Source organism: Ambystoma mexicanum, chromosome 4q (genome assembly GCF_040938575.1).
Source record: "Ambystoma mexicanum isolate Mex_15411 chromosome 4q, UKY_AmexF1_1, whole genome shotgun sequence".
Taxonomy (NCBI): Eukaryota; Metazoa; Chordata; class Amphibia; order Caudata; family Ambystomatidae; genus Ambystoma; species Ambystoma mexicanum.
In genome coordinates this window covers 967214527-967242218 of record NC_090928.1, presented here as the reverse complement: position 1 = coordinate 967242218, position 27692 = coordinate 967214527, and the positions used below count along the sequence as shown (strand labels likewise).

Below are 27692 nucleotides of genomic sequence, written 5' to 3'. Positions count from 1 at the left end.
TAATGTCACCTCGGAGGTATAGAGAAGATATGGCAGCCCAGAGCAAAAGGACTGTCATACAAGGATATGGTGGACAGGTCGACCAGAGGGCAGACTGAAGAGGGATGGGGAAGTTCACTCCTTCCTCCCCCTCCTATAAGATACATGATGTGGAAGAAGGCCAGGAGATACCGTGATTGACAATACTATTTCGAACCAATTCCTAGTGCTCCAATGATCGATAAGTATGTCGAGAGGAACCCACTGAGCCAGCCCTACAGACCAGGTGCGGTACACGTCTGCCCCAAGGTGGACGAGGAGCCCCAGGCTGCAACTAAAGAGACCTCAATTGACAGTATCAGTTAAAGCGCTGAGAAGCCCTGTTGCTGACGTTGATGGAGACACCACAATTTATCAACGTTAGACAATAAGCACACGTGCCATCCGCACACCGGGACACAAATACACACTCGAATACATGAGGAACACAAGTGTACAGTTGTATAGTTAGAGGACAGATACATATACATACTGTCATTGCTTTTATTATTTTGCCTTTAGCTAAACACAGATACTGCAAGTAGCAAGAGATCCAGAGTAAAGCTTGCAGATGCTTACATGCAAATAACCTTATGGAACTACAGGAGCATTTATGGGACCTGACAGAGCCAAGTGTGATTAACCTGTGGAGAATATAGAATAGTACAAACATTTTAGAAACCACATTATGGTTTAGGAAAATTACAGCAGGCTACAAGCCTCTTGCTGCGCTAGGTTGAATTCAGGCTGGACAAGAGCAAATGTGTGAAACTGGACCCACTGACAAGGCCACCAGATACTGATGACATTTCATTCCCTGAACGACAGTAACACCAGCTGCAATAAATGCAAATAATTCTTCATAATTCAGAGCTGCACAGCTCCAAATCATGGTCTCCGAACACGTGACCTGACCGACTCAGTCAATGGACAGCAACCAGCACTGGGAAAGGGAGCTGAAGTCACGCCGCCAGACAGAGGTTTGCAACAAAGATGTTGCAATGTGAAACAAGACTACGATGGTACACACAAGTTACAATGCACACACATTTTTGTTCTTATTACCCCGAGAAGGTGCAGCAAGAGCTGAGAACCTTTACGGATCCCAGGCCTGGGGACGTCAGCTCTAGCCAACCACATATCAGTATCCTTGGGTGGGTAGCAATGGCAAGAACCAATGGTAAGACCCTCACACTGCAGCTTTGTTATAAATAGAGATAATATGTTTAGGGAATCATACAAGGTATTAGGCTCCTGGTGGCCAATCCCAGATGGCGATAGGTTTTCTGCAGTAGGGCCCACTTTGTGACATCACTATGACGCAATCAGGATACAAAACTGGTCTGCGAGCCAGGATATGTTGAGACATCCATGGATTTCTTGTACTGGTCTCTGTTGGTTTTGTTGTAATAAACCGTTTGAACTTGCCACTTGACTGAGTCTTACATTCCTCCTGGGGAAGGTGTTGGACTTTCCAAGTGTCTGTGAACTTCTGGTGGCCCTCTGGCATACCTAGGAGTTTATCCCAACAGGATGAAACAAGCTGAGCTAGATTCCTAAAATAATTAATGGAGATATACTAAAAACAATCCTTATATATATATTATTTTTCAACTATGAGTGAGTCAAGCTGTATGCTTGTAAAATAAAATACAAGATTTACAAAAAATAAAAGATAGGGCCTCATTCTAAATGTGCCGGTCTGGAAACAACAGTGCTTACTGGCAGCATTGTTTCCAGACCGGCACACTGCAACTCTGCAGGCGGGTGCCGTACCTCCCGACATGTTAGACGTGCCGGGCGGGATGGCAGCCGCAACAGTGCCGGTGCTCCCGTGTTAGACTCTTTGGGAATGGGGATTAAAGAAATTACCGCTGCCTGACTTCCCGGCTGCCGGACTTGCAATAGCCCGGTGGCACCGGGAAGTCAGGCGCCGGTAATTCTTTACGGGTCCAGCGGCAACCCACCAGTAGTACCATCAGGTTTACCACCGGACCCGTAAGGAGACCCATAGTCTCTTAAATTTACCAGAACTGTATTCTTCAGGCACCACTGCACGATCTTTCAGGTCAAACTTCGCCAAATCATTCCTCCATTGCAAAGCACTGCTCAACAGGTATCCAGGATGTTTTTTAATGAAAAATCTGTCGATCATTGAAAATATTCCTTTTACTTTTCTGACCCTTCTGGGTCACAGTTATTTGCAGCTCTAGCTGTGGCCCGTTTGGTGGGCCCTCGATTCTCTTCTCCCTTTGGTTCCTGGTGGAGGCAGCACTCTTGCATCGCTTCATGTCGGTTAAGTGGAACCACAGGAAAAGGGAAAAGTTGATAACTCCAGTAGGATTTAATTCTGTTGCGTCTTCTTCTGTGCCTTTTGCAATACCCCCTAACTTTCCATTACCTGTCAGGAAATGAAAGAGAGGTATTTAGTAATGGACATCAAATAGTCATGTAACTCATTTCCTAAGACAGTCGGAGTGCTCTCTACATCTGTTAAATATCATGCATTTTCATGGAGGGTTATACTCAATAAAGCATTCTTCAAATTAATCACTGTGAAATAAGTGGCTGTGGGCAGTATATTACGCAATATCATTGCGGGATTGGGCACTACCGGAAATTCAGCCTCAACAATATTATTATTCAAAGGGCGTAAATCTTGTATGAATCTCCACAACACTCCAGTTGATTTTTTCACTGGGTAGACAGCAATATTCCAAGGTGACTCAGATGGGATGCACAAAATCCCTCATAGCTAATCTCACAGCACTGCATCTCAAACAACTAGTGAAGGGTCGTATCCACAAAGCTGACCACATGTTTGATATCATCTTATGTATTCAGAGCATTGCAACAGTCTGATCACCCGCCCACCTCTCTTTGGGAGACCATTTATTAATCCCTTTCACAATCTTCACAAAAGCTCTGCTGTGTGCAGCACAGTCCTTAGGCCTATTGACACTGTTTAGACCCTGGACAGAAGTAAAAAACAATACCTTAATAAAGTGACTGGGATTAAACAAACCAACGCTACACCAGACTGACCAACAAACGCCCTGGAAGAAAACTCCACAACATTGAGATCTGGATTAATATAGTTTTAGATTAGATATATCACAAAAAGCTTTAAAAACTCACAGAATGAGAATTTTGCAAAAATGGTACTATTATATTCTGTATTTCATAGTTTCACTTCTGTATATAGTTACACATTGCATCATCAGTTCTTAGATGGAATGGTTGGGCTTTGAATGGTTGGGGAGGTTTTACACTGGGAGGCAGTTAAGAGAGTGACTGGGATGGTGGTGGAGGCTTGGGGCTCATTAACCCATGTACCTTTTTGCAAATAAACAAGCTTTTAATTCAACAGAGAACCCTCACCTTATTATAGTGGCAACAAGGGTCTGGTGGTGGCCCTCTCCCAGGTAGCATGCCATCATCATGCTTTTTGGCCCCCCGAGATGAGGGATCAAATGCAGGCGAGTGGCTAATGTTGCAACCAAGATCCGTCGACCCAGACATCTGAACGGATGGTGGATCAACTTGTCAGCAAGGGCAACTGACCGTGCCGTGCTGTGGGGACAGCTACCAACCTGGTGGTGTGGGATGAGACAGGAGAGTTACGTGTCTCTGAGACCAGCACGGTGGTGCGTTGAGGAAAAGCAGCATCACTAGTCCCCGAGCCGACCTCGACGGGAGGGTGAAGCCAGAAGAAGGAGATTGCGGCTGCACTCGGCTCTTGAAGCTTTTGGTGAGGAGCTGGGTGAGGGTCATGAAAAGACCAATTGCGCACAAGAATTTCCTGCCCGGGTGGTCATCTTAAGGCTAAGTGCGTGAACAGACATTGCTTCTCTAGGCAATAGGGTGGCTATTTTTAATTCAGGCGCGCAGTGTCCATTACCAGGACAGGCAAATCTGACTTGGCACTCAACTGGTTGTTGTGGATCACCATCTTAGACACAGGCGGTGGTTTCCATTCTAAAGACAGGTCACTATTTAAGCACTACTGTGTACGATTACATTGTTTGGAGACATCCAGAGGTCCGGCACCATTGGAAATGTACGCTTCTTCATTCTGTGGGAAATAAGTAAGTGGAGTTAGTTTACCATATACTAATGGCTCACTTACCACCGCAATGTTTAGCAAATCCTGGCTAGCTAGCAGCGGGATGGGAGACATGTAAGGAAGACTTCCAAGACTACGCGTTGGCCAAAAACAGACTTAGTGTGGACCGCAAATGTGCCCTCTTGATGTCTTGGGTTTGAGGGATGTAGAATTCTGAAAAGCTTACCTGAGCATGGAGGGTCACCGTCTGATGGGGAGGGTGAAGGACAGGTTGGTGAGGAAAATGTGAATCCTTAGGAAGTAAATCTATGCAAGTTGGCTATTCACTTCAGAAAGAAGGGTAGCATCATATTGGAATGATATTACTTTGGGATATGTGAGCAATCTGAACAGTAATAGATGAGTGTATTACAGGTTTATGTGAATTGGCCAATAGCTGCAATTTTGGGGCAATGTACAATGAGCTCTTAAAGGGCCAATTCATGCTCCAAGGGAGAGATTGTACGATTACGGAAGAGATTTGGTCAAAGGGAGACCCAGCCTGGAAGAAGTGTTGGATCTCCCCAAGAAAATGGAACAAATGATGGCCTGTGTCCAGGAACTAGAAAAGAAGGGAAGTGCACTTTCGGATAAAGTATGTGCAGTGTCGGGTCACAAGGATTTTAAGAGAGCACTGGTAAAGAAAGTGGGAGGTCCCCAAAAAAGTGAGCCTCAAAGAACGCTGAGTGCTCTAGAGAAGAACACGTCTACACGTAAAAGCTGTTTCAGGTGTGGGAACACCTATCACTTTGCGAATTCAGAAAAATGGCCCGGAAAGAAGATGGAATGTCACAAGTGTTGGAAGAAAGGACATTTTGCCCGGTGCTGTGAACACGTTTCTTCTTTAGCACCTTGAAGCATCTCTTGTGCTAGATGGAATTATCAATAAATATCTCAGACCAAATAACTGGACAGACTCGAAGAATATGGCAAATTACTACTTTATTCTTTGTATAATAAAGCAGGATCAACTGGCAAACATCACACGGATGCTTGAACACTCACACACAAACTTGATTACATAGGGGTCTTATACCCCAACATGCGTCACCTATGATGTCATCATTATATGTGGCAAACCATAAATCTTATTAGTGGGATGGATTGGTTAAGGGTACATATCTACTTATAGAATATATATATGGGTTAGTACTTCATTGGCTGTCTGTTATCTGTAAGACAACCCTCGAACTACCTCTAAATACGTATGATACTGATTATAACTAACAAAATGGCAGAGGATTGGTCTATCCAACATTGTATAGCAGGTTGCCCCATAGACCCACAGATTAGTTGGCATTCTCACCCAACTTTGGACTTTCAGCTCTGCTTGCAGCATGTAAGGAAACTGAAACCTAGGTGCTTGGATCACGTCAGATTACTCACTACTTTCCCAATTAGTCCATCATCTCTCACCATGAGCCAAAGTTCCACATCTGTAGTTGACCTTGTAGCCTGTTCTCTGTTCTAGAAAATTCAAGGGAGTGAAAGTACATCACTAGCTTCATCTGAGGTTTAATGAATAGCCCTTGTTTTTGACCTCACATGTGATGGGACCACAAATGTGTCCATTTTACCCTCTTATTTACTGCTATTTCATTTAATTATACTGGGTGCCATTGCTCCTTTTGGCATCTATAGAGAGTTGCTCACTCTATGATGTGTAGGTACCGGTACCGGTAATCCCTTACCGCCCTATTATGAGTTCCCTTTGCGGGTCCTCCCTTATCGCCTGGTTTTACCAGGCCTTAAGGACGTGACCCACAAAGGGACTTTGGTGCTAATAACGGTACTGCAATTTGCGGTACCGTTATTAGCGCCTTCCCCATTCCCATTGATCCCTATGGGGGCTCAAATAGGAATGGAGAAGGGCCCTGGTGAATGGGGAATTACTGCCGCCACCAACCTTGGAATGGGGCGGTAATAGCTCCATTCACCAGGGCGGAGTCAGTAAGGATTTGGAGGCAGCCATGGCACTAATAGCGCCATGGTTACTTCCAAACTCCTGATGCGGCCCTTTGTCTTCTTTTGTATTTATGATTACTTTATCATTTCAAACATGTTTCTCTTATCGCTTCAGTTACACTGTCACTCTTACGTATTTCAATATAGTTTCAGCATGGCTTTGTATATCTTCTTTATGACATCACTCTGCCGTCATCAGATTTCACTCAGCTCTCCATGATGTTCAATGGTGCGTGCTGACATCCTTCCATACGGCATCCTTCCACACTTTCAGTGCTAGGATACATTAGATACGGTTGCCTGAATGCATATCCTCTCATACACTCAATGCGGTATAGGCATAACACATGGAGTCTCACAAAGGGCCCTTCTCCTGCTGTTCCAGTATGATGGTGGTGAGGGGGCAGGAGTTCGGGAAACTACATCCACCTGATCCTCTAAACTTTTCACGTGGAGGTGTTTGAGAAATTGGACTGGTTCGAGATGAAGAGGAAGATGATGTTCGGCAGTACTTACATAATGAGGGTGTTAGTTGATCATTGACAACTTAGGTCTAGACCCATGAAAGGTGAAATGCTGCATGCAGTTGTGAATTTAAATGGAGCATATATATATCCATGTCGGTGGATACTGGATCGGACCACACCGTTATTGAGCGAGAGGTGTGCGATTAAAATGTTCAAGGAATGTGGTTGGACCCACCCCGAGCGTAAAGGCAAATGCCTATGGTGGGGTCCAGATTGAAATATAAGGGGTTTTCAGAGCAAATCTGGAGTGTAAAGGAAACAAAATGTGTATGTCTCTGAGAGGGGAGGAAATCTGTTTGGGTGGTAGGAGCACAGTACCATGGGGAGTAAGATCGATCCCAGTGTGCCAGGTAATGTGGTGGTTGTGAAAGTTGAGGAAAAAACGGAGGGAATGAACAAAGGTATTTTCAGGGCAGAGCTAGGATGTCTTAAAGGGTATGGCTGTGTGTCGATATCAGATGCATAAGTAGGGCAGTGGTGGTGGATACGTTTTCCCTTCCAAACATAGGAGAGTTGGTGAGTTTGACTGGAGGTGCTGAATTGTTTAGCACACTTGATCTAGCCTGGGCCTGTCACCGGGTCAAGTTACAGATTCTAACGATTATACCACCTTTGTAGCACACAAAGGGACCTTTAGGTTTAAAGGGATGCCCTTTGGGCTGGGGTCGGCAGCATCTTTCTTTCAGAGGGTGAAGCATTCTCTGTTGAAAGAGGTCAAATGTGTTTTCTACTTTCAAGATGATGTGCTGATTAAAGGAAAGGACCTAGAGGAACGTGATTGGCATCTGAGTGTAGTGTTAAGGATATTGTCTGAGGCAGGTCTTAGGAAAGAGAAATACTGTTTCGGGTTGTCTTCAATTGACTACTTGGGACATACATTGAGTGGGTGGGGTATGGAGCCTAAAACATGATTGTTTTCACCCATATTAAAGGTGGAACCGCCGAAGGCATAAAAGGTGTTTTGTCATTTCTGGGACTTGATGAGTACTACTCCACGTTCATTAGGAATTTTGTAGACATGTGCAAAACCATTACTGGGTGATGTAAAAAAGGATGTGCATTTCATTGGAGTGAAGCATGCCAAAGGAAGTTTGAAGATTTAAAAATGGCTGTTGTAACAGCACCAACATTGGGAAGTTTTGACATGGCATATGACACATTTTTAATGACTGATGCCAGTGACACTGGTTTAGACGCAGTATTTTTATTTATTTATTTTTATTTTATTTATTTGTTTATAAAACGCTGAAAGCCCGCGGGCATCAGAGCGCTGACAAAAAGACAGGACAACGAATAGTGAAAAGCAGGACACAGTGTGAATTGACCGATTTCCTCAAGAATGATTTAGCCTGTTTCGCGAAGTTAACTGAAAAGTAATGTTTTCAATTTTTTTCGGAAGAACATGCAGTTGGACTCGAGCTTCAGTGAGGTGGGAAGTTCGTTCCATTTTTTTATGCTTAGAGCCGGAAAGGCTTTTCCAAGTTCGTGCTGCTTTTTTGTTGTGGTGGTTTGCAGTTGGCCTGTATTAGAGGATCTGAACCGCCTAGTTGCCGCATACCACTTGAAATGTTTCCTGAGGTAAGCTGGTGCATTACCGTATAAGCAGCGGTGAACCATAGTGAGAGATTTAAACATAATTCTTTCTTTCATAGCTAACCAGTGGAGGGCCTTCCTTTCGCCAGTGACGTGTTCCCTCCAAGTTCTTCCTGTGATGGTCCTGATGGCGTTATTTTGGATTATTTGACATTTCTTCACGCAGTGGCTGTTTGCTCCTAGAAGTAGGGCATTACCATAATCCAGTCTAGATAGTATTGTAGCCCTAGTGATGGTCGTGCTATTCTTTTGGTCTAACAATGGTCTGATTTATTTTAGTTGTATTTGGTGATATTGACAATGTTTCTTTAGGTAAGCTGTGTGTGCTTCAGCACCTAATGAAGCTTGAAGGTATACTCCTAAAGTCTTCACTTTTCCTGAGATCGGAATTTGGGTGTTTTTAATGGAGAATGAGGAGTAGAGTGGGCTCAATTTTTTTCTGGCCTGTGTAGAACCGAATATCATGAGCTCGGTTTTAGAGCCGTTTAAACACATCCAATTTGCTTTCATCCAGCATTCTATGATGTTGTATAAAGATGAGAGCGTGTCACTGTCTTTTTTGTAATCCCCACTGAGTTCGAAGACTAGCTGGGTATCATCAGCAAAGTTTGTAAAGAATATACCCATTTGGGAAAGCATGGTACAAAGGCAGTGCATGTAAAGATTAAAAAGAAGTGGGACGCCACAATCCACAGGTTTGGTATTAGATGTTTTATTTCCCCAGACAATCCTCGATTGCCTGTTTTGAAGCTATCCATTCAGTTGGCCCTGATGAGCAATTTCCTGACTTTTCCAGGGCTTCTCTGAGTTTTGTGTGATCCAGCAAATCGAATGCTGCCGAGAGGTCCAACAATACCAATAGGCCTGATTTGCCTTTATCTAATATTGACAGCATTTCTGTCTGAAGGTCTAGCAGAGCAGATTCTGTACTATGGCTGGATCTAAATACGGACTGCTGTGGGTGTAATAAGTTGTTTTTGTCCACGTAGCTTTGTAGTTGTTCTGTGGCCACCTTATCTAAAATTTTAAACAGAAAATTGCAGTTGGTTATGGGTCTAAGGTTGGCTGGGTCTTGCTGGTTAAGGTGTTTTGATGATGTTGGGTACTGTTAAGTCCCTAAAAGAAGTGTTAACCATTCTTCTAAAGAAGGGGGCGAAGATAGCTATGTTGTCCAAGATAAATTTTGGGGATAATACATTTTCCAAACACGATGTGCATCTCATGCTGGAAAGTGTTTTTTTTTTCAATGAAATTTGGGGTTTTCTGATTTGGTCATTGGTACAAAACCAGAAAGGTGTTGAGAGGGTCAAAGCTTTCACCACACTTGTGTTGTGAGGGTCTGAACTTAAGCATGGGCACTTAGTGTGGTGTGGGCAGCAAGGCAATTCAAGGCTTTCCTGTGCGGTAGGGCATTTAAAGTGTTTTCTGTTCATAAGCCATCTGTTGGTGTGTTTTTCAATAATGGTCTAGAAGCGGCATCAAGGAGAAGAATGAGATTGACTTTGAAGGGAAACATGTGCCGGGCAAAGAAAATGTTGTTGTGGATTACCTGTTGAGGGTGTGTTTTTGGCTTCCTGAGGAACATGATGTGGAGGATGGTGAGTTTGTGGAAGAGGCATTTGTGGTCTTTGAGGGGACTGTAATAGAGGGGGAGTGGGCGGAGGCTGTGGAGCAGGGTGCAGATAGTCAGTGAGTTTTGGACTTTGTGAGGAGAGGCTGGAAGGATTGAACACTGACCGATGGGTTGGTGTGTTACCGCAGAGTCAGGGATGAGCTGAGTTTAGAGGGTGAATTCTGGTGTCACGCGGGCGTTAGGTGCCGCTGATAGGTGTGAGAAATACATTCTGGAGGTGGCTCATAGAGGTCATCTGGAGATGACCAAGACCAAGGGAATGTTGAGGGGAGATTATTGGTGGCTTTGGTTAGATGCTGAGATCGAGGAGCTGGTGAAAGGATGTGCTGTGTGTCAGGAAGCAGACAAAATGATGAGACATTATGAACAGCCATTAAGTTGCATTGAGTTACCTGATGGGCGGTGAGGATTTGTGGAATTGGACATTTTAGGGCCTGTTACCGGGGCACATGTGGGAAAGAAGTATGTCATAGTGTTGGTTGTTTTGCTCTTCAAATGGGTTGATGCGCAAGTTGTGTGTGAGGCAGACTCTAGGGTGGTAGTTGCATTTTTGGATAGTGTGTTTCAGAGGGAGGGTTTTCCCAGGACAATTCTGACAGACAATGGAGTTCAATTGACCTGACCATGGAGTCGTTTCTTGAGAGCACTGGAGTGGCACATCATTGCATGCCGCTGTATCATCTGGAGACCAATGGCGCAGTAGAGCAGTTGAACTGCACGCCTATGCAAGGGATCAGTCTGGCTGTCTATGCTGGCCACAATTGGGAGGAGTTGGTGAAATAGAGAGTCTGGGCTTTCAGGATAGCATCACATGTCACTACACGGTTGATTCCTTTTGAGGTGTTGTGAAAAATGAAACCACACACAGGAACCAGTGCACTGTGCTCGGTAAGATCAGGTTTTGCGGAGTGGAGTGATAGAGAGTTAAAAGAGAAGGTAGGTGCCAAGGGGCTGTGCATGAAGGAGCGGTATGATCGGGAGAAACATCTGAGAAAGGGGCAGTGGCCAGTGGGGAATTGGGTGTATTTGCAAAGGCAGGGAAGGTTCCCAAGTGTGAGCTGAGGTTTTGTGGTCTGCAGAGAGTGACAAGAAAATGTGACAATGCTGTTGAATTGAAGGTTGGGCATGCGTGGAACAACAGTCGATTGTCGGGAAGAGGAAATCTGAGCGTTCGTGGAGGGGATGCAGTTTTCAGGTATTGGGACTGTGTCTAAATAGTTTCATATACAAACATTGAGATTGTGTCCAATTAGTTTCTTTTAAGAATGTTGAATTGGGAGGTGGGAGGTGTGTTATATCGTGTATCTCATAGCTTCACTTCAGTATATAGTGCCATGTTGCTTCATCAGTACCTAGGTGGAATGTTGGGCATTGAGTGTTTGCCAAGGTTCTAAACTGGGAGACAGTTAAGAGAGGAACTGGGAAGGTGGGGGAGGCTGGAGGGCCATTAACCTGTGTACTATTATGCAAATAAACAAGCTTTCTTTTCAGCAGAGAATCTTCATCTTATCATAAGACACACCAAATTTACACTGATTGAAGAACGAAAATAGGAAATTGGAGGAAATCTAGCAGAAACACAATTTACAAGCAACTAAGAATGCATTGTTTCAGCACAACACAGCCAAAAGGAAATATTCAAGATAAATATAGAATTTAAAAACCTGTCTGCAACACAACCTCTATCCCATCTCTAGAGCTATGTTATCAAATTGTAACTCACTTCACCAAGACGATTCTACTCATGCAAGAATATCTGGATAACAAAGGGCTACCACCCCATTTCCTGTGCAAGGAAACTCCACCCTTGATCCAAACTTCCTCTACTAACCACCCACTGCCCTTTCTTTCTGCAGGGCCTTCTTATTAGTATTGGCTGATGCAATCCTGCAGGATACCTGGAACATTCTTGTGCTCGCTATCTATTCAAAATCATCATGAAACATCCAGAATTGCTGCCTGCATTTCTATCATTCCTCAATAACCTGATCACCACCTGGATTGTCCCACTACTATCACAATCAGCCGATGTTAGACCACTCCTCAAAAAGCAGACAGGGGACCAAAGTGTCCCTCAAACTACCACCCAAACTCAAACATGCAGTTCATCAGAAAAGTAATACCGAAATGCATATACAGTCAACTCCAAGACTACACCGGATCTAATAACCAGCTTCACAAGGCACATCACGGCTTCAGACCCCCAAGGGTCACAGAATCAACATTGTGCTCAATGGGTGATATGCTGAAATACAATCAGACTACAACTCTGAGAGTGCTCTTATCCATATGGACATCTCAACAGCCTGTGACACTATTAGTCATGAGCTACTTGTTAAAAGAGTGGTACATATTGGAATCAAGGGAACAGCTCTATAACGGATAACGTCTGTCCTCACCAACAGAACTGAAACCCATATTATGACCCTATACAGATCCAAGTCATGACAACTGGACTGTGGAGTACCCCATAGTTCCACACGGCCACTACTCCTTTTCAGCATGGCATGACTCCACTACTAGAACTTATCAGCCTCTCCAGACTCACCTGCTACAACTATGTAGATGAAAACCATGTTGCCTGCAAACTGGAAAAGAACTCTTCAACTACTGTGCTAGACATAAAAGGATGTCTCGCACACATAGATGCATGGGTGATGACACATAAACTAAAGTTCAACCCCTCGCAAAACAGATTCATGATTTGTGGGGCAACCCTGTCAAACACATCCACAGTCCCCTGGCTCGCTGAATTTGACACTTGCCGAGTGCCATCCTCAACAATCACCTTGGAACAACAAAAACCTTGTAACAACAATGGATGGTAGCCTCAATCTAGAACACAAGTGAGAGCGATATTCAGAAGTTGTTATACCAGCTTTGCACACTTCAATCCTTACTACCATACCTCTCATTCACCCACAGAACCATGGTCATCATATTTCTTTTCTTAACATGACTGGTTTGGACAAACAGTCTTTATCCTCACGGGAAAGCTGCAAGGGCACAAAATGATGTGGCAAGACTATTTCTTAGGATGAGAAGGTTTTAACTAAGGGTATACCGAACAGAAGGTTTAAGTATTCTGCCGAATACCGAACAGTGGGACAAGTATTCGTCCAAAGCCGAATACAGAGCCAAATAGTTACCTTTTAACGAATAAAGCTGTGTCGATCAGTAAACACTTTGCAAATTAAAAACAAACTTTAAAACATGTATGTCCGTTCTTTATTGCATTTTTTTTCTTTGTTGTCTACGCAAGATGATTGTGTAAACCATGAAAGGAATACATTATCAGACAATCTGTTTAATAATAGAACAGTTTGTATTATTGTGCATTCATAGGTGTCACTAGTTGGGCAGGGCCCAAGTTACTAAGACTAGCCCAAAAGTATAGCATGCATGTATGCAATCACTGAGATGAGACTGGGATGTGTCTACTCATACTTTCAAATGTTCCTTTTGGGCCTGACTATCTTTAGACTTCTGGCTCAGCAAGGCAGTGAAACACAAAAGGAATGATTACATCAATTAGCACCCTGCTGACTGCTGAAGTGCTACTGAATACAAACCGTTGAGATGCTAAAACCATGCTCTCAACCTGTGGTACTGAGTGGGATGAAGCATTTGAAAAATGCCTTTTCATTAATAGATAGTATTTGTTTTTCTTTTTTGGGTGGGGTATGTTTGTGGGGTTTTGGGGGCATGGTAAAAGACACCAGACAAAAATATATAGGGAATGCAGTGTCCTCCATGGTTCTCAGCTGGCTCTATAGGAGAGGGGCAGTGCTGACTTTCAGATCTTTAACTGGCATGTGCATTTTTATTTTACTTATTTGTTTCACTTGTACATCCATTTGGTCCAATGGTTCTAAATTGTAAACTTGTATCTCCTTGTCTTTATAACACAAATGTTGCTCTTTTTTAACTCTAATGTTGAGGGGAATACGTCTGCTGCCACAGACTCAGGCATTTTGATTTAAAAAATATAGCCATGTTCTTTAGTAACATCTGTCACTTTTACTCAATTCGAAGAGACTCATTTTGGCAACATGAGCAAGTTGGATGGCAGGAGCTGTAACCTATGTTTTGATATAATAAGCACCTCCGCCGCAGGCACACTACCCACTCAGCCATCTTACTTGCTTTATAACCTTGGCCTGCAGTCTATATACAGATCTTTGCTACAGGCACACCACCCCCGGAGCTATTTTACTCAGGGTTTGGATCTTACTGGGATCTTTGCAACAGCTACATGAATCCACTTAATTTTATTATTTGGATTGGGAATTGGTGGAATTGGTACCTGTCATCAGTAAATCAATAGGTGCCTAAATAAAATACCATTTTCCAATGACGACTTCATAAACTATTGTTTAAACTCAATGGCTTGATAAACGTCTGTCCAGCACATGAAGGGTAGCGCCTTTGTTTGCTCTGTCACACAGCAGCTCTGTCTGTACTCAATCAAAAAAGTGACAGCAGCATGTATTTAATGATCCTTTTAAAGGATAAACATGACATGCCTGAATAATTTTAGGCACACAATCAAAGCAGTACCTCATGTATTTGTCAAGGAAACTATTCGGCTTCGAGTGATAATTAATTAAGTATTCGGCCAAAAGCCGAATACCTTATTTTCAGCTGGTATTTGGCCGAATACTTACTCGAAGACAAAGTTCGGTACACCCTTATTTTTAACACGTCACCACTGAATCTCGCATGCTGCACTCCCCATCTAAAAAAGGATACACTTCAAAAACCCTCTGCATTGCCCACTGTGCTTACTGTGGAAAGGGCCCAGCTTGCTTCACAAGGATGTTTCAGCACTGCACACCGACTAGAACTTTCAGATCAAGTAACGCTGCTCCAGTCTTTGTTCTGCACTTTAAGAGGAAAAGAGAAGAAAGCTTCACCTTCTCTTTGTTAGCTCTCAAGCTTTGAAATGCATTGCTTAAACAGCTCCTCCTTGAAGCAAACCACCAGATATTCAGGAACAACAGTCTGGATGCCCCACCATTGCTAAACCAGAAAATAGCCATTGGGACAGGTGAAGGAAACCATAGTCCCGGAACTCTGAATCCCTTACCCAGTGTGTCCTTGGGAGGACCCATACCACCACATTTTGATATAGAAATCTGAGGGGGCCGACAAAAAAAGGGACAAACAAAACTTCCAAGGTACAGAAATGGGATGGAAACGAGAAAAGAGCGAAATAAATTCCCACATGAACAGGGGGAAATAATCAGGGGCTTTCAGGCTGTGCCCCAGCTCAGAGCATTACGCTCAGAGGACATACTAAGAGTGGCCTTCCCAAAAAAGGGAGTAGAGCGGTCGGCCTGCTTCTTTGCATCAAACCCAATTGCCTAAATGGTTTGGAAAAATAGAGAGGCCTTACTAACAGCAGGCTATCAGCTGGAGGAACTTACTTCACAACAAGAAATGGATTCCTTCCTAAATCGGATCCAGCTGGTGCAAATGACATTGCCACAAATACAGGACATGACAGGAGACAAAAAGGATGCAAACACCATGCAAGATGACCGGGCATGGCTGGAGGGCACCATAGAAATGTTTAAGAGAGCAAAGGCCAGCCAGCAGCAACTTTGAGGGACCTCAGACCATAGTTATGACATGGAACATCTGCGGGTACCACAAACTCTTGGGGAAATCGATGACTGCCCTTAAATTAACAAATATCATACTGCTGCAGGAAAACATGGCTGTGGATGGTTTTTAACTGGCAGGTTATACTTCCTAATGCAAATCAGCAACGCCGGGGGAAAAGAGTCACCCCAAAAGGATGGATGGCCATCCTAAAATTGGAATTGGAATTAAAATTGGATTGTACACATCAGGAGATTGAGATTCCTTCTGAAGATTTGATGGCAGTTCACATCTACATCCCTCAGATGAAAGCAAACTTGCTGATTATAAATGTTTACAGACATTACGCAAGAAGTTCTATCCTGGCCCTACATGGCTTCCTTGGTGCTTTGAGTTCAGACTGGCTGGGGAGATCAGAAAACCCACATATTATACTCGCAGGAGATATAAATGCACTCTGTGTGAATTCTAAAGGGGGTCAAATTGTTGCCTGATAAAAATCAAAGAGTAAATGCTCTATGTGGCTTTAGGCTAAATTTCTTGCGAGCTGGGACATGTGTCCCTGCACCGCTGCAGTGGGAAATTTGGAGGGATTTCAGTCCTGGAGGAGGGGAACAAAAAACTATGATCTGGCATGTAGGGGATGAACGATTGGAGAGAGTAAACACATTGACATACTGGCGGTATGAGGTTGCAAATACCATTTCCATCCAATCTGGGTTCCAACATATTGATGCTAAATATAGCCCGCTTTTAACCAAACTAAAACGCATACATGTCCAGCTATGGCACTTTACCTTGAAGCCACTACTACAGTTCTACTTGTTACAGCTGGAACCTACTATACCATATGGCCCTGATATCAATTTAAAGGATTTGGGTGGTAGGCTAAATACTACACAGGGCATGCTATGGAAAAAGGCCTTGGGCTTAGCAACCTCATTACCAAATGTAGTGGTAAGACATGAGTTTGGTCTTGTATCTTTGTCCACCAGAGCAATTTGGAGGAGGCTACTGAACTGCACTAAGTTACTTAACCCACCTGCCCAATCACTGTATGAAGGGTGGGGTGTAGAACAAAATCATGATTCTGGTTTATCAATCACAAAACTGAAACAACAAATACATGACCTCCTGGTTGATATAGGTTCCTCCAAAGAAGAGTTGATGATAAGCCCATCTAAGGAAAAAAAAAGAAATTATTTCACTTGATTGGGCAATAACTAAAGATGAGCTGGTTAAGTACACACTTTGCAAGGAATATGCCAAACTTAACAACAAAAGCGAACAGCTTGCAAAATATCTACTCATCTTTCCTTGCCCAAAATTACGGCGTTTGCATCTCCGTTTCCGAATAAACCAGTTGCTGACTCTGGAGAGAATGAGAGGTTGGACTGAGGTGGGGGAAAATATAGGACGTAGGCTCTGTGGAAGGAGTGATATGATAGAAACCACAAAACATCTGGTGATGGGCGGCGTGGCTTTAAAGAAGCCACAGTTAAGTACCTGAATACTGCTGTAGGGAACGAAATCTTGTGGTGCAGCCTTATCAGAGGGGATTTACAGAGCCTGATTTTGGCCCTATGCAGTCTGATTTCCACAAATATGGGAAAGTTGAAACACTCAAAGCTGAGGGATGGTAGGAGAGGCTCAAAATTGAAATTTAATAATGTGTTGTATGTTCCTTTAGAAATTTGGGATTTTTTTGATTTTTTTTTGTTTTTGCTTTTCCCTTTTCTCTGTTTTCCTTTGTGCCTCTACCTTTTTGGCTTATCCAGTTTTTATCTGTTTTAATATGTTTAATTCTGTGATTGTTTGCCTTACTTTTGTGAAAAGTTTCTTTCTACATGCTTGTCTGTGAAAACCAAAACACAATAAAATAATTTTAAAAATGTAAATATTCAGGAACAACTCAAAACATGGCCCTTCAATTAAAAACGAACCACCATCACAAAAAGTGACTCTGACTAATCCAAGGTTTCTTTGCAACTTCCATACACTCCAACTCTAAAGGCTTACAGGTGCCCAATTCAACAGAACCCTTGACAATGGCGTCAAGTCTGCTGAAGATAAGCAAACACGTCACAAACACTCTTAATTGATCACCATACATGAACCCCATTCCTCTTTCCCACCTACGCATCTCTCACAAATTACATTAAATCTTTCAGATTTTACACAAGATCCACTGTCCAACAGGCAGTCCACAAGGTCTAGCACACTTTACACAGATTCACACTGTGCCTTATTCCTATCAACACTTTACCTGACTCCAACAGAACAACTACCAGTGGCACAACACCCTTGAGCTGATCGGGCTCTAGCCCCCTCTAAATTTTGGGCTTTGTTGACTCGACCTGGCTGACCTACAGACCATGGCCGGACAGAGCAGGACCCAGACATTAAACGGCACCTAGGCTTCGCTATTGAGAAAGGCCCTGCGATTAAAGCATTTCATTGTTAGCATCTGCATTCATACGCACACTTTTTTAGGCAATTGAGATTGTGATGTGGGGTTAGTACTTGCATACCAGGGGAATGATTGGAATTGATGGGTATGGGGTAGGAGAAAGCACATTCATACAGCAGTCCTTAAGTGTGTGATTTCCGATGTAAAGGAGAGAATTAACTACTTGTAACATTGAAGCTGCACTAGAAGTCTCATTATAATACGTAAAGAAGTTAGATGCCCCCAGACAAGTAAGTTTGCATCTCCCCCACAGTCTCGGAAGCTAGTGCCTCTCCCCACATTTGATGGGTTAGTCTCACAACATGTTAGCCCAGGTGCACCCCTGGAGGGAACTGATGTGCACACTTACTTTTTGTTAAGCAGAGAGGTGAGGAAGCCTTTCCTGAAACTTGCTACGTTAAGGTTTTACTGTGTTCGTGCAGAAAAATGCACAAACGCAGCTAAACGTTAAAGCTGCTAGTTTCAGGAAAGGCTTCCCTCACATCTCTGCCTAGCAGAAATCAGACAGCCCCCTCCCCACGGATGCATTATGTATACCTGCCGGCAAGCAGTGTATGTATGTATTATGCAATGTGTCTGTCAAGGAGTGCATGATGAATGGGGGACTGGGTGCAAGTGTTCGATGAATGGGGCACGTGGGGGTAGCTTCTAAGTTTGCCCTGACCAGTTTCTGAAGTGGCCCTTCCCATTACCAGTTAGGCCCCATTTCCCCCGAAATGTAGGTTTCGTTATGCTGCTGTCAACTACCGTCCACCTTAACTCTGGGGCCTCCCTTACAGGCTACACACCCCAGACCACATTTACCCATGATAACACAACAGACTCCAGACCAAGCACTCAGGTAATGGTTCTTTCAACCTGCAATCACTAACATGACAGCCTTTCAGCTCCCCTTGTTTCCTGCTCTCCCTCTAACAAGAGCCCCACAAAACCCCATTTTTTTTTACACAGCCCTGCACAGTGAGGCCAATGTTATTGGTAGAAAGGGGGCTATACAAGACCACTTTACCTTAACATCCAGCAAAGTAGCCAGGTGCTAATAGCTATATTGCACTAGAGCTGCAAGGCAATAGGGTATATTATGATCCCAGTGCCTCCTTATGTGCTTTCACTGTGCCCGGGCCCATCAAATGGTCTTTTGAGCTAATAATATTTCATATTACCCGCAGCTGCAGGAAATAGCGCTCAATCAACATATTTAGGTCCGGGTGCTTTGATTCATGTAGCATTTGGGGGTCATTACAAGTTCCCGGACCAGCAAACTACGAGTTCTGCTTGCGGGTGCCATTGCGGCCGCCAGGTCTGACCCGGCGGCTGTACCGGCACCCGTGAGTGGAGCAGGTCGGATGCACCGACACCATTGATAACAGTGCCGGTGCATCCAGCTTCCCCATTCCCATTGAGCCCTATGGGGCTCATATGGGAATGGAGTAGAATTGTTTCCAGCGCCCATGAATGGGCAATTACCGGGTCCGCCGGGGTTGTAATACCCCGGTAATTGCCCATTCCAGGGCACCGAAAGAAAAACGACTCCAGCGGCAGCCGTGCCTGTGTCACAGGCACGGCTACTGCCAGGGTCGTAATGAGGCCCTTTGAGTGGATAAGTGCATTTCATGTCTGGGCAATTGTTTGTTAATAAAGGGCACTTTGTTAATTTCACATCTTACGTCCCTCGCCCACCAATAAATATTGTTTTCGTGACTATTTTGGGCCTCTCCCTCGATTTCTCCTCCTGTTTCAGGCATTGTCATGAACTCACCGTTTCATCCACTGTCAATCTGCCAATAAGTAGATTAAAGCTTTGATTCTATAAGTGACCATTATTATCAACAATGGAACGCAGAGACTCATCGTCTTCGTGACAGGCGTGAACTATACAACAACTGACCTTTAACACGAATACGTTCTGTACCGCACCCACACCTCGTGAACATCAGCTGCTGCCTTCAATTGATTGCGAGAATTTGATGTTTTAGTAAACTTTTTTTTTTAATGGTGCACTTTCACAACTACCCCGCGGGCCAAAAAGGCCACATCAGCCCCCACGAACTGAATCACCTGAGACTAGCTGAAAGCACACTGAAGCAACAGTGCAAAAGCATGCATCGCCTTACAAAACGTACAAATAACAGTCATGCACATGGACAAATTTGCATCATGTTTCCCATCGATTTTTCGTTTTGGCTATTAGCTGCCGCTGAAAGCGCTACCTTTAAAGCTGAAACTATTGTCATTGAAATAAGAGCTTCAACATAAGAACTTGAATTAGGGGCTTTGAATGTAGGTTTATAATGCTTTTCAATGCAGTTGACATATGAGGATAGATTTATGCAGTTTGGACATATGTCCCACCATGTAACAGCCATTGCTAAGTGCAATCTACAGGAGTTTCCTCTCACTCCCACCCATTTTCTTTCTTTTCAACCACACCTCTTTTTGCACTCTTTGGCTGAATTTGTACTTTGTGGTGAATTTGTCAGCAATTTTTACTTCCAAAATGGTGGCCGCCATTTAATAGTGGTAATTAAAAGGGAAATGATGCTTTAAAATATATTTACTGCAGCTTTCAAGTTATGTTACACATTTTACAGTATTTCTTATTAAAAATAAACACACCCAGGTAATAGTTTCGTTTTTGTTTAAAATGACTCTGAAAATGTACATCTAGTGACTTGTGGGGGATTGGCTGAGTATTTTTGATGTAAGGAGCACCTGATTGGCTGTGCAGTTAGTGATGTGATTGGATGTGCAGTGTGTGTTTGTTTGTAGAAGTAAGCCATTTTGTTGTTGGTAAACCATTTTCTTTGTAAAGTTGAAGAGAGCTGAAAGTTATGTGTTTTGTTTGCATTTGTTAATTTATGTCGGCGACATTGAATTTGTTTTACTAACGTTAGAAAAAGGTGTCGGCGGCGACTTGGCTTTCCCGATGCAGCCGACTTTCACTTTGCAAATATGTGCCGGCTGCAGATTAATGTTGCTAACCCGCCACCGGCACATGTTTGCAATGTTAGTGAAAGCTTGGCTGCCAACGCTTGTTTAAATGGCACCACAGTTCTGGGGGATGGACACAGCATGTGGGGATTTGGGCTGGTTAAGGGTAGAGAGGTATTTAAAGAAAGGAAAAATGCCCCCACTTTTTGAGGTTCCAACCTAGTTGCTCACTGTTGCATTAATAACATTTTGCTTTCAGCACAGTGGCATCTCAATATTGGTTGCACCTTGATCAAAGTGAAACCTTTTCTTCCTTCAATTGCAGCATACTAGTGGTCATGACTACCTGATCTGCCTAGTGGTAACAGAAATTACTAATGCTCAGAGTGAACCCTGGTACCAGGGTCTGGATTAAAGATGAAAGTTAAGGGGTCTCGGGCACACACTGACATGAATCACAGTGCGTGCACCTCTATACCGCGCGCGTGTGCCCTTTGCTTTCCATTCATGGTGCTGTGCGAAAGTCTTCAATTTATAACTGAGTCAGTGACCAGCAAATGGTTTAATTTTTAACCGCACTGACTTGTGGTCTTGGTGGTGCATTTCACATGCTTTCTGACCACTCAGTTACGATAGTCGCCTGGGTCCTCCTTCTCTGACCTCCTAGTCCTACCCCTATGGTGGCCCATGCAGGACTAGGCCAGCCAATCAGACTGCAGTGATGTAAAACAAGATAGGCACAAGCACTGCACATTTTGCGCTTCTGGAGCCAATTAGATTTCATTGTGCAAGTCCTGAGGGGCAGCAAAGCCCTGCATTGCTTTTCTATGTTTTCAGTGTACAGAAACCAATCTGGACTCTGACAGGGGCCCATCTCACCTGCTACCTGATCACGTGATATTTCCCCACTGTCCTTCTCCCGACTTGTCTACTGGGGTGAGGAGTCCCAGGAGCTTTCTAGGCACCAGCACCCCTAGTGTCTCTTACCCTTGTGCCATGGCTCCTAACTAGCCTGCTCCAGCTCGTCCATGTTGCTATGAGGCCCAGGCTGCCTGGCCTTGGGCTTGCATTCTGGGTCTGCCCAGCACTCTAACTGACCAGTAATAACATTATATCTCAACTGCTCTGTAATCAGTTATTCGCTTCTGCTGTGGCATCACAATGCCTGATGCTAGAACCAGCACATAGCAGAACTCCAGCTGTCACTGTAGCACATAATTAAAGCCGTGGTAAGCTCTTCAAATTCCTTGCTTTTAAAATTGTTATCTGTGACACTTTACAGCCAATAATTGACAAAGAACCTTTGGGGGTAGAATGTTTAATTTGTGCGCTGCTGCGTGCTATTTTTTAAGCACACCATGAAAATGCTTTTTCGATGCATTCTTTCATGTAATGTGAAAGATCCTCAACTATTCCTTAATCTAGATGGCAACTGAGATGAGATTGCTGCGAACTTGAACACCCAAGCAATTGACATCGCCCACTGTCAAAATCACTTGAGAACTTGGTTTTCACATCAGCTACTGATCACTGATTTCTAACTTTTGGATAACTTCTATAGGCCCTTATTCAGCTTCAACGACCACAGTATATAATCTTTGTGTTAAACCGGATGCATAACCTATGTAGAGAACACTAAACATCAAGTGGTAGGTAGGGCTACATGAACTAGAAAGAACAAAAGAAACGACCACTGGTTTAATAGAATTTTTGCTAGATCGTGGTTCTGATCTAATTTACTATGAGTGGGGATTGTAAATTAATTATTCCACTTACCATCAAATGGTCACGACACTAAGAATATTTTATTCACATACCATAGTTCGGTTCAGTCCATGTGCAAAAGTAAACCAATATTCATTAAGAATTGACAAAGAATGAATTTGAACACAGAGAGAGGAGTCTCTCTCCATGAGATCCTCCCGCGTGTTACCACCCCTAGCGGGACTATTGGTTAGTGGCCTCACCTCCTTAGCCCCATGGAGAGGGCTTCTGCCCTGGGTAGAAGTGATGCCATCGGAAGGATCGTCACAGGTGTCACTTTCTCTCTCCTTCCCCTGTCACTCTCTTTTCACCCTTCCTCCTTGCGCCCTAACTGTACCTATCACCCTGGCACCCTTGAAGATATCCCCTCTTACACCTTCATTCCATCTTATCCAACTCACCTTTGCTTGAAGCCCTTATTTTTTATCTCACCATTCCTTTTTGTCCTACCCTCCTATGCCTGCATCCTTTGTTGCATCTCCCCTTAAAACGTTGCACTCTTCTCCTTACACCCTGGTACTTATACGTGCAAAATTCAAAGAACAGCCATTAATGCCAAAACTATTGGCTTTGCCAATGCTCGTTTTCTTTGAATTGCTGTGAGTGGCCATATTTTTTCTTTTTATTGTGCCTCTCTTATATTTCCCCTGGTATTCCTTATCCTCTTAATGAGGTAAGGATGTGGCGCAGCTTGGACACATTTATGTTTTTCATTCCAGTCTGCAGGGATAGAGCATCCATCTTAGGGTGACCAGATAAAAAAAAAACAGGACAGGCAATAGACATTGAAGTAGGACTAAAGTAAACACAAACAGGACTCCGATAAAACTATGGGCCTCATTACACGGATGGCGGAGAACCATGGCGCTATTAGCGCCATGGTTCATGCCGGTAAAATACCGGCACCGCCTTGGCGGAAAGGGGAATTACCGCCCCATTCCAAGGTTGGCGGGGCGGTAATTCCCCCTTCCCCCATTGCCCTTCCCCATTCCCTTTTTTGGCCCATAGGGCTCAATGGGAATGGGGAAGGCGCTAATTGCGGTACCGCAAATTGCGGTACCGTAATTAGCTCCCTGGGTCCCTTTGCGGGTTGGTTTTTAACGCCTGCAAAAAGCAGGTGTTAAATCCCCCAACCCGCAAAGGGACCTCGTAGTAAGGCGGTAAGGATTTTACCAGTACCGGTAAATCCTTACCGCCATATGTCAGTAGCCTGTTACGGGTGTGTGTTCAGGCACACAACTCTTATTGGAGGAGAGCGGCCAGGAAGGGAAAAGGGGAGAAAATGGGGGTGCGAAAAGCATTCACATGAGCAGTAAGAGCGGCGCTGGGCCGTTATCAGCTATTATTAATCAGTTCCTGGCAAAAACCAGAACCGTAGCCACCCGTCCATCCAATCTCGAGACAGGGTTTTAAAACTTAAAAAAAGACCAAGGGTTAAAAACCGGAACATCTGGTCACCCTAATCCAGCTATCACACAAAACAACATTCATTGCGCATATTTGACCAGAAATCTGCCACAAACCACATTTAAGAAGAATGTTGTATATTTAAAGTGGTTCTATGTCACGATATTAGTCCATTACACTCCTCGAGAACTGTCCGTGTAGAGGCGAATTGTGACCCTTTCTGGTGTAGATGCCAGACCGTAGTCTGTGGGGTGAAAAGGAAAGAGGGACAAGGAGAAGAGGAAAGGTCAGCAATGCAAAAATGAACAGGCTTGCCTCACAACATATAGGAACATGAAAACATATGAATCAGTGGTAGTGGTCGGTGGGATGAATGTATAGTTTCCAGTGTTTTGACGAAAAGAAAATGTAATAGAAAGAATGGATGAGGGCTTCCCTTATTAAGTGGCAGAAGTCTCATGGAGAGCATTAGTAGTGTGGTGGCATTATGTTAAGTCATGTTGCGGATGTGTGATGGCCTTGAGGTGTGCTAAATGTTTTTGGACACCAATGCAAAAGCGCTCCCTCTGCCTAAAGATAGCTGGGATATTATATGGGAAGTGCGTAGCTTATTAAAGCGGACAGTTTGTTATATCTGACTTAAAATTGGTGCTGAGCGCAAAATATCAATAGTAATTGAATATGTTAATTCCCAACAGTCAATAGGAATTTGGTATTTATTGTAGGAAATTAGCCTGCTGCTTCAAAAGCCAATTAAACCTGTTCCCCCCACACAGCAACAGTGCGCAACCTATTAACATCATATAGCCTGGGTTTGTCAAAGATGAGAAACTGTTGAAGACAAATGTATTTATCAACCAGTTAAGCATCAACAGAGTTATCGATATCGTATTCATTCCTACACAATACGTTGAAGACGTGAAAGAAGCAGGGGAGAGACAAAGAAAGTGCAGAAAAACAACAACAAAAGAAAGCAAAAGTTGGAAACAGAGAAAATCGGATAACAAGTTGGTCTCATTGGTATGCACATATGTGCACAATGATGAGCATACGTGTGCGGCTATTTAATGGGGCTGTAGCCATAAAGGCAAGCTCTGACCTGTTGAATATACACTTCATATAAGTGCTCCCCATCAGGTAAGGGGAGAATACCCACTGTGAGTCTCAGTAGAGCTCGTGATGCAATGACACCCTGGGCTTACCTTGCTTGAGGTGACCATGATGCACGAATCTTGCCGTGGCCTCGAGGTGTGCTCAGCATTGCCTAGGATTTGCGGTGCCTACTAACCAGATAATCATACTGGATTCCATCCTGCTGATGGCCAGGGGTTTCTGGTAAAGCCAAGGCCGCCGATGGAGGTGTCAGAGCCAAGAATTGGCTATGTGCAGAATGAGTGCTGGCGAACACAAAAGGTGAGCTTGACAAAAGAATCTCCTCCTGAGGCCAATCTGGCACAGATTGGGGCAGGGGGGAGATTCATAAAGAACAGGTACAAACAATAAAGATTGTTAAAAAAGATTTGTGACAAACATGAACCGAAAGAATGTGTTTAAAATGATTGAATTGCAACCTATTACATTAAGAGTACACCTAAATCTCATAGTGTCTCCCATGTTTAGGGTAGAGGTTCCGATATATGATTCACTATTTATTTATTATAAACTGAGTTTCAGGGAACTCTATGTTCTGTGTGTCTGAAGGAGAAGAGAGGTTAGGTTCTAGAGCAGAGAAGGAGTCTGCCACCTTTTGTTCTCCAGATGTTTTGAACTGCTACTCTCATCAACCCATGCCAGCACAGTCAATGATCGAGGATTGTTGAAGTTGTAGTCAGGAACATCTGGACGGCCTCAGGCTGCAGACCCCTTTGGTAGAGAAACAGAACCGTACCGCCTGGTGTAGGCAAACTGGCCCCAGGGTTTTCACAATTGTCACAATATATGATATTCTGTTTATGGTAACTTACTAACCCCAATAAGAATCACCAAGCACATACCCCAGCATTTAAGGTATGGGGCCACAGAACCCGGGCACAAGCTGGCACTGGTGACAGGGCAGGATTAAAGAGGGTGGGCAATATGAAACCTAATCAATATGGCACCCATTCATTTCAATTACTTACCAGAAACTAAGAATTTTACCAAGATGTAAACCATGTTTGGAAATTAGGCTTCCAAGGCTTTTTCCCACAATTACATAAATAATTCCTGTTAAGGTGGTAAAAATAAAACGCATGAACAACATTGATACACTGTCTTCACAACTGCTATTTTGGCAGCTGCTTCAGACCCTTTGCAAGGTTACTTTTAGTGGTTTCTCATGTTCCTGCTATTTTCCTGCATGCAGGGGGCATGTTCTTTCAAGTTTGGCTGGTGGTTGTGCTTGCTCTTTGCACCTGCTATTAACTCATTTCTAATTCATGATGTGAATTGCTTCTCTTTATTGCTTATAGATTCCTGGTTTTCACTGTCTCCTCCTCTCCTGTACCCTCACCCTACATTTGGGATTAGCGCCCTAGACTTTAGGGTCCTTTTATCATTTCTGGGTTTGGGGTGTGCTGACTACCACTCCCAAGCCACCAGATCCAGTTTTCTGTCTTCAGCAGGTAACCACAGGTTGTCATGTGATGGCAATTTTGCGGAGTTGCATGTTACATGGGCAGGTAGTGGAATTCTATGTCAAGAAAGACAAGGAGGTTCGTATTATGCTTTTCTCTCAACTTTACTGTTCGAGCAGCATCATCAAAAAACAAAAACAATGACTTACAAATGCGAAAACTACAAGTCCCATATGTTTATAGACTTTTGGAGTTCATAATGTTATTGGACTTTCATACATGTGACCTTAACCACCAATCATCATAGTCCATCCCTATACATCCAGTCCACCATTTTGATTAATAATCTTTCTTTGATGCTCGGTCAGCTAGTTAAGTACCTTTGTCGTTACTTACACATTTCTTAATGTAATTATTGCATTATGTGAGGTACTGATAGTCAGGTTTAAAGCGAGCAATAGAGTGCAGTGTTTACAGATTGTGGCGGAACATATCCACAGAGTTTTTAGTGTTACATCCATTAATACGAGTGGGTTCGCGACGGGGCAGACAGTTCCGGCGACCACAGTAAGATATTGTCAAAGGGGGCACTACAGGCACAGAGGTGCGAGGTGCACGACAGTGACTTGACAAGGTTCCTGCACTCTAACGCTTACCTCTGGGGCCCTGCAGGAGTGCCTGGTCCGGTCTGTAATGCTGGCCCATCGCAGTTCTTCCAGACCACTTCCTTCCCTCTGCACACTGCTGGATGAATACCCAGTGGACAGAAGACTGAGAGTGATTTGGTTTATGCGTTGGTGGATTTTCAGTTCTCACAGGAGGGTCTATCTGGATCTCTCAGGAACCTAAAGATAGGAGGATAGTGGCTTGGATCATGGGCGACCCCAATCAAACCCCGCACCACCACCCTGCACCAATCCTTGTATGTTGACCAATTCCACCACTGATCTGCTCACTTCTTATGTTCATTAGCAACAGTCTGTTCCAATCTCCTTGCAGGTTGCTCCAGTTTCTTCACTGGGTTAGGTGACCCAGACGAGCTTTGGCACACCAGTTGACTTGGAGAATGTCTTGCACTCAATCAGTGCCTTCTGTCCGTTTGAGCACGAGGTATGAT

General features: G+C 43.8%; 1 long non-coding RNA gene across 2 annotated transcripts in view; it reads right to left on the bottom strand.

Moving 5' to 3' along the window:
• Nucleotides 1-528: 528 nt before the first annotated feature.
• Nucleotides 529-27692, bottom strand: part of LOC138467131 (uncharacterized) — a 238592-nt gene continuing 211428 nt past the window's right edge. For both annotated transcript variants that reach the window (XR_011268062.1, XR_011268063.1), the window contains exon 5: nt 529-2419. This is a non-coding gene — a long non-coding RNA (uncharacterized lncRNA). The remainder of the gene's footprint in view (nt 2420-27692) is intronic.